The 6128-nt window shown below is 43.3% G+C and overlaps 2 long non-coding RNA genes across 2 annotated transcripts; both read left to right on the top strand.

Annotated features, from left to right (window-relative positions):
- Positions 1-208: 208 nt before the first annotated feature.
- LOC140582457 (uncharacterized) lies at positions 209-1793 on the top strand. Its single transcript, XR_011985427.1, has 3 exons — positions 209-329; positions 1268-1351; positions 1569-1793. It is a non-coding gene; the product is annotated as an uncharacterized lncRNA (long non-coding RNA).
- Positions 1794-2014: 221 nt separating this feature from the next.
- Positions 2015-2854, top strand: LOC140582461 (uncharacterized). The gene is made up of 2 exons (XR_011985432.1): positions 2015-2178; positions 2261-2854. It is a non-coding gene; the product is annotated as an uncharacterized lncRNA (long non-coding RNA).
- The last annotated feature ends 3274 nt before the right edge of the window (positions 2855-6128 follow it).

Genomic DNA, 6128 nt, shown 5'->3' with positions numbered 1-6128 from the left:
TGTTGGTTGCTGTGGTTCAGCAGGTTACGCTGTAGCTGATGTTCTGAGATCTTGATCCATGCGTCCCTCTTTAAATCTGAGCACCTGCCCCTCTAAAGGTCTCTGCACGGCCTTGGAGCTGTGACCGAATTATTTGGCGGCAGGATATGGATAATGATGATGTATCAAAAATATCCTACGCTGTGCCATAGACCGCTTCCGCGTTTGGGAGGAAGCTGATCATTCCTTCTCTGTAAATGAAAGTGAAAGAGATTCAAAGCCAGGGTCGCCATTTCAGCAAGAAGCACGCAAAAGATTCTGGGAGGATTTAAAGATATTTGCTTTGCAAGGTAAGATTATAGTCAACAAATGTAACAGATAAAATGAGAATGTTTAACCTGCGGCATCTGCAGAAACATTTTGCTTTGGGTGGCCCTCAGGGTTCAGTTATATTTATGGGGGCGGCTGCACCCGACCGTGTCTCTTCTATGCTTCCACTTCGAAAATAAGATAATCCATATTTAACTTTTTATTATGTTGATGTGGGGTGGCTACCCCTTAAATCCACCCCTGTTTAACACACATACTGAGATTTAATACTTCTCAACATAATTAGATGTTTAATGTAGTTTGAAAACTGTAACTAGTTGCATGGAGTAAATGCTATAGAATATTTTGCGGAATGTTAAGTGAATTAATACATTTGTATAGAATGATATTTAATAACTTAGGCACAATGATGGGACACTAGGCAAACAAACTAGTTAGTATTTTGAAGCTGTATTGCACTTTCTTAATTTAAAAAAATGTTGGCTATAACTGCTAGTGTGCCGAAGGACTCAGGTTTAGTCGGTAGCTGGTCTGCGTGATGCGTGTGACTTAGTGGGTCAGGACACTGTACCTGTGACCAGGGCCGAAGCTAATGATTTTAGGCCTCCTGAAAGCACATCATATTAGGCCCCCCAGTCCAGACCAATCCAGTCATTTTACAATTTTTTTTGGCCCCCTCACTCAGGGCCCCTTAGAATCGACCTAACTCCACCCCCCCCCCCCTTGTAGTTTACTTGTGAATAGTAAATAAAACTGTTGAGATCAATTCTCACCTTTAATTAAAGCAAATATTTCATCTTAGGTTATTTTTCGATCTTCTGTTTTATGAAATGAAATCAGGCGTGCAAACTTGTTTTATGTGATTCTAGTCTAATTTATAAAAGTGACAAAGAGAATTTCTTTCTGTGACATAAAAAATGTGTGACAAACTAGTCTATATAACGTGTCTATGTTTCAGTGTAAGTGAAGTTGAAACTACAGCAAAAACTTGATTCACTGGTCTGAAGTGGTTTTACTCTTAAGTGGATTTTCCGTTGAAGAGGTAAGTGTGCTACTCCCTGGTCTTATTCTCTCTCATTCGGTTTAGAATATAACATAGAACATTTTAGAATAAAACATCATTAAAAATAACCTTAATATATGAGTTAAAATGGACTTTACTTAAATTTCATTTTCTGTCCCGTAATAAAATTGATACCAAATTGTTCTTCCTTGTATAGAAAACATCTGTTTATTAAACAAAATTTACTGCTTTGCAGAGGAAAGTATGGCTGAACTTGTACATGAATTGATATCTTTTGAATCCCATTTGGAGCGTGACAACACATATAAAGGCAGGAGGATGTACATCATGTACCATGGTACCACACGAACAGCTGCATTAAATATTGAAAAGTACGGATTTCAGCGGTCCAGTGATGGCATGCTTGGACCTGGAGTCTATGTCAGTCGGAGCTTTGAGAAGGCCCAAAGATACCCAATAAATCTGCCTGTCAACGAGCAGCGAGCTGTACTCAAACTGAGTGTTCGAGTAGGAAAAGTAAAGAAGATCGACCAGCAGGGACACCCCCTCCAAAAAACCTGGCATCAGCATGGATATGACACAGCCTGGGTGCCACCCAAATGCGGAATGGTTCCTAGTGACTTGGAGGAAGATTGTGTTTGGGATCCCTGGAGGATCAAGGTTTTAAATATAATGTATGTGTAGTTCATTATAATCTACTCTTACCTATCATGTTAAAACTGTATCTCTCTCACTCTCTCACACACATACACCAGGCGCGTAGCCAGTAATGGGCCAGGGCGGCACTGGCCCGCCCACATTACTCCCTGGCCCACCCAGGCAAGTTTGATCAAAATACATTTTTAGTTTATTTTTATTATTCAAATGTATTAAAAAATATATATTCATATAAACCTGATTTATTTATTCATTGCCGAATAAAATCAGGTTTATATGAATATATTTTCTTTAGGCCTAATTGGTTGTTATGGTTGCTAGGGCGACAGGAAGACTCTCTGAGCGGCGGGTTCTGGCGGCATTCAGTGTATTAACATCGCCACAATAATGGCTAAACAAGCTTCTTTAATGTTTTATTTAAAAAAAAAAAGAGTTGAGGAAGAAGACACGCCACTGCCTTCATCTGCCGAGTCCACCCAGCCCAGTTCTTCAGACACATTAACTCACAAGAAGGCTAGTCAGGCGCTGGTGGCGGCCGCCGCTTGCTCCCTGGCGGCAGCGCCAGTGATCTCTCCCGGTCAGCCTGACGCGGGTTTTCCCGCCGATCTAACTGCAATAGATGAACCACCTTCTTTAAAAAGGTACAATGATTCCACCTTAATTTAATTTCTTTTACTTTTAGCCTACTTTATTTTCGGGTGAAGTGTCTGCTCTGCACTGCTGACTAACCTGAATAAAATAGACAGGTTATTGTCTATACTGGTGGTTTGTCCAGCCTTTATTGAGCACTGTTGAACATGATGGTTAGACGGTGTTTTGTTATTGCCTTTGCCGAATATTGCAAAATAAAGGTGTGTTTTTGCAGTTTGTTTGTCTATTATTTTTTCTACTCTCTAAGGTTTAATTATTATTTAAGTAATATTTTTTCTAGGAAAAAATATAGGCCCGCTCACTTTTTCAATGGCCCGCCCAAAATACAATTTCTGCCTATGCCACTGACATACACACACGCATACAGTCGTGTAACCATATCTTTGTGGGGACCGCTCATTCATTTCTATGGGAAAATTGCTAATGCTAACTATGACAACCTTAACCCTCATCGTGCCAACAGTGGTCCCTGCACATCCCAGAGGTACAGATCTTGTCATATCTCACAGGTGCTTTTTAAAAAAATAATTGCAAGCTTTTATGACTGTCAATCAATTTGTTCCTAATGATGTCACATCATTGTTTTCTATTTCTGCTTTGATTTAGTGCTTTTTAAAAACACAAATGTTTTGGGGTCCCAGGGAACCCCAGTCAAAAGTGCCCAATTCCGCCTGTGCAGTTTTAATAAATAGAACTATTTAATCAGTTAATGTTTGCTGTGGGAGCTAAAGCATTTTGTATGGTATTAATGTTGTTTCTATTATGTATAAAAGGTATAAAGTATGGTACTGTTATAAATAGTAAAGACTGTATACGTATAGATAGATGTTTATGTACAATTTATGGGTTATGGATGCGTTTCTTTATACTTGGATCTATGTGCTCAATATGTTTGAAATCCATCACCTTAACACGGAAGAGCGGGCCGCGCTTTTATGTTCAGGAAGTGTTGCTTGGCAGATTTGAGACTTTAGCGAGGGAATCGCAACGTTTTTTTCTTACCCTAGTAGCGAGTCTTATTGAGAGTATCCAAGATGTAAGTTTTTTATTGTGGGAGATACTCTGGAATAAACAATTGTTTTATCTTTCTTTTACAAGGAGTACTGCGGAGATTTTTCTTTTTACGAGCGCGTACACATGAGTAAAGAAGCCACTCCAACTAATGTCAAAGACTTAAGTAACAATCGCTAAATCCCCCATATTTGCCATGGGTCCTAATTTAGAGTATCAGAATCAGAATCAGAATCAGAATCGGGTTTATTGCCAAGTACGTTCACACATACAAGGAATTTGCTTTGGTGGTTGGTGCCAGAGATGTGGAGGTAGATATATCAGCATATAAATATATAATATAAATAAAATGTACATGGGGTATGTTCAGGGTGGAATATATACATATGTAACATACTTGTGTTAGGATGGGGAAATGGGATTTGAGTGAGTGTTCCTGGCCTTATTGATGAGGCGGGCCGCGGTGGGAAAGAAACTGTTCTTATGCCGTGATGTTTTGGTCCCAATGGACCGCAACCTTCTGCCAGAGGGAAGAGTCCGAAGGAGTTTGTGACCAGGGTGAGAGGAATCGGCCATAATCCTTCCTGCTCTTTTCAGAGCCCTGGACTCGTACAGGTCCTGTAGAGGTGAAAGGTTGCAGCCGATTGTCTTCTCAGCGGAGTGAATGATGCGCTGTAGTCTGCTCTTGTCCTTAGCAGTGGCAGCAGGGTACCAGACAGTGATGGAGGTGGTGAGAATGGACTCAATGATGGCAGTGTAGAAGTGCACCATCATAGACTTAGGCAGACTGAACTTCTTCAGCTGCCTTAGGAAGAACATTCTCTGTTGGGCTTTTTTAGTGAGAGAACAGGTGTTCATCTCCCACTTAAGGTCCTTGCTGATCGTGGTGCCCAGAAAGCGGAAGTACTCCACAGCGGTGACTGGTGAGCCGAGCAGGGAGATGGGTAGAGGTGGGGCAGAGCTTCTCCTGAAGTCCACAGTCATCTCAACTGTCTTCAGGGAGTTGAGCTCAAGGTTATTCCCGTTGCACCAGGACACCAGGTGATCAATCTCCTGCCTATAGGCAGACTCGTCCCCATCAGAGATGAGTCCGATGAGGGTGGTGTCATCTGCAAATTTCAGGAGCTTGACAGACGGGTGGGTGGAGGTGCAGCTGTTGGTGTAGAGGGAGAATAGGAGGGGAGAAAGGACGCAGCCTTGCGGCGATCCGGTGCTGATGGTCTGGGAGATAGAAATATTCTTTCCCATCTTCACGTGTTGCTTCCTGTTGGTCAGGAAGTCTGTGATCCATCTGCAGGTGGAGTCGGGTACATGAAGGTCGGAGAGCTTGTCGTGCAGGAGGTTTGGGATGATGGTGTTGAAGGCGGAGCTAAAATCCACAAAAAGGATTCTAACGTATGTTCCTGGGGAGTCAAGGTGCTGGAGCATGAAGTGTAGGGCCATGTTGACAGCATCGTCTACAGATCTGTTGGCTCTGTAGGCAAACTGCATGGGGTCCAGCAGGTGGTCAGTGGTGGCTTTGAGGTGGCGGAGTACGAGGCGCTCAAAGGACTTCATAACTACAGGCGTCAAAGCAATGGGTCTGTAGTCATTTAGTCCTGTTATCTTAGGTTTTTTTTTGGTACTGGGATGATGGTAGATGTCTTGAAGCATGCTGGCACATGGCATGACTCCAGTGAGGTGTTGAAGATATCTGTGAGCACAGGAGTCAGCTGGTCAGCACAGTGTTTTAAGGTGAACGGGGAGATTGAGTCTGGACCTGCAGCTTTGCGGGGGTTCAGCTTCTTGAAGACCTTGTTAACGTCCTCTTCATGAATATGAAGAGGTGGGGTGTGAGGCTTCAAAGATGCCACACCAGCAGTTGGTGTGGGGGAGGTGGTCAGTGGTCGATGTGAGGAGCCGCGGGGGATGGTGAAGTGTGAATTGTCCAGTTGTCTTTCAAAACGGCAGTAGAAGTCGTTTAACTGATTAGCAAGGTGCAGGTCATTGACAGAGTGGGGGGCTGTGGGTTTGTAGTTAGTGATCTGTCTGAGCCCCTTCCAGACAGACGCGGGGTCGTTGGCTGAGAACTGGTGTTGGAGTTTCTCAGAGTACAGTCGTTTAGCATTCCTCACCGCCTTGCTAAACCTGTTCCTCAGTTTCCTGTATCTGTCCTTGTTCCCACTTGTGAATGCTTCTTCCTTCTGTAACCTTAGCTGTCTGAGCTTAGCTGTGAACCAGGGCTTGTCATTGTTGTAACTCACCCTGGTGCGTGTTGGTACACAGCAGTCCTCACAGAAGCTGATGTAGGATGTTACAGCCTCTGTGTACTCATCCAGGCTGTTGGTAGCAGTCCTGAACACATCCCAGTCGGTACAGTCCAAGCACGCTTGAAGGCTCTCTGCAGTCGAGTTGTTCCAGACCTTTGTAGTCCTTGCTGCAGGTTTCTTCAACTTAAGTTTCTGCCGGTATGAGGGGATGAGGTGCACCATGACAT

The sequence above is a fragment of the Paramormyrops kingsleyae genome, chromosome 24, assembly GCF_048594095.1.
Source record: "Paramormyrops kingsleyae isolate MSU_618 chromosome 24, PKINGS_0.4, whole genome shotgun sequence".
NCBI classification, from domain to species: Eukaryota; Metazoa; Chordata; class Actinopteri; order Osteoglossiformes; family Mormyridae; genus Paramormyrops; species Paramormyrops kingsleyae.
Note: the sequence above shows the minus strand (reverse complement) of the source record. Positions and strands in the feature narration are given on the sequence as shown.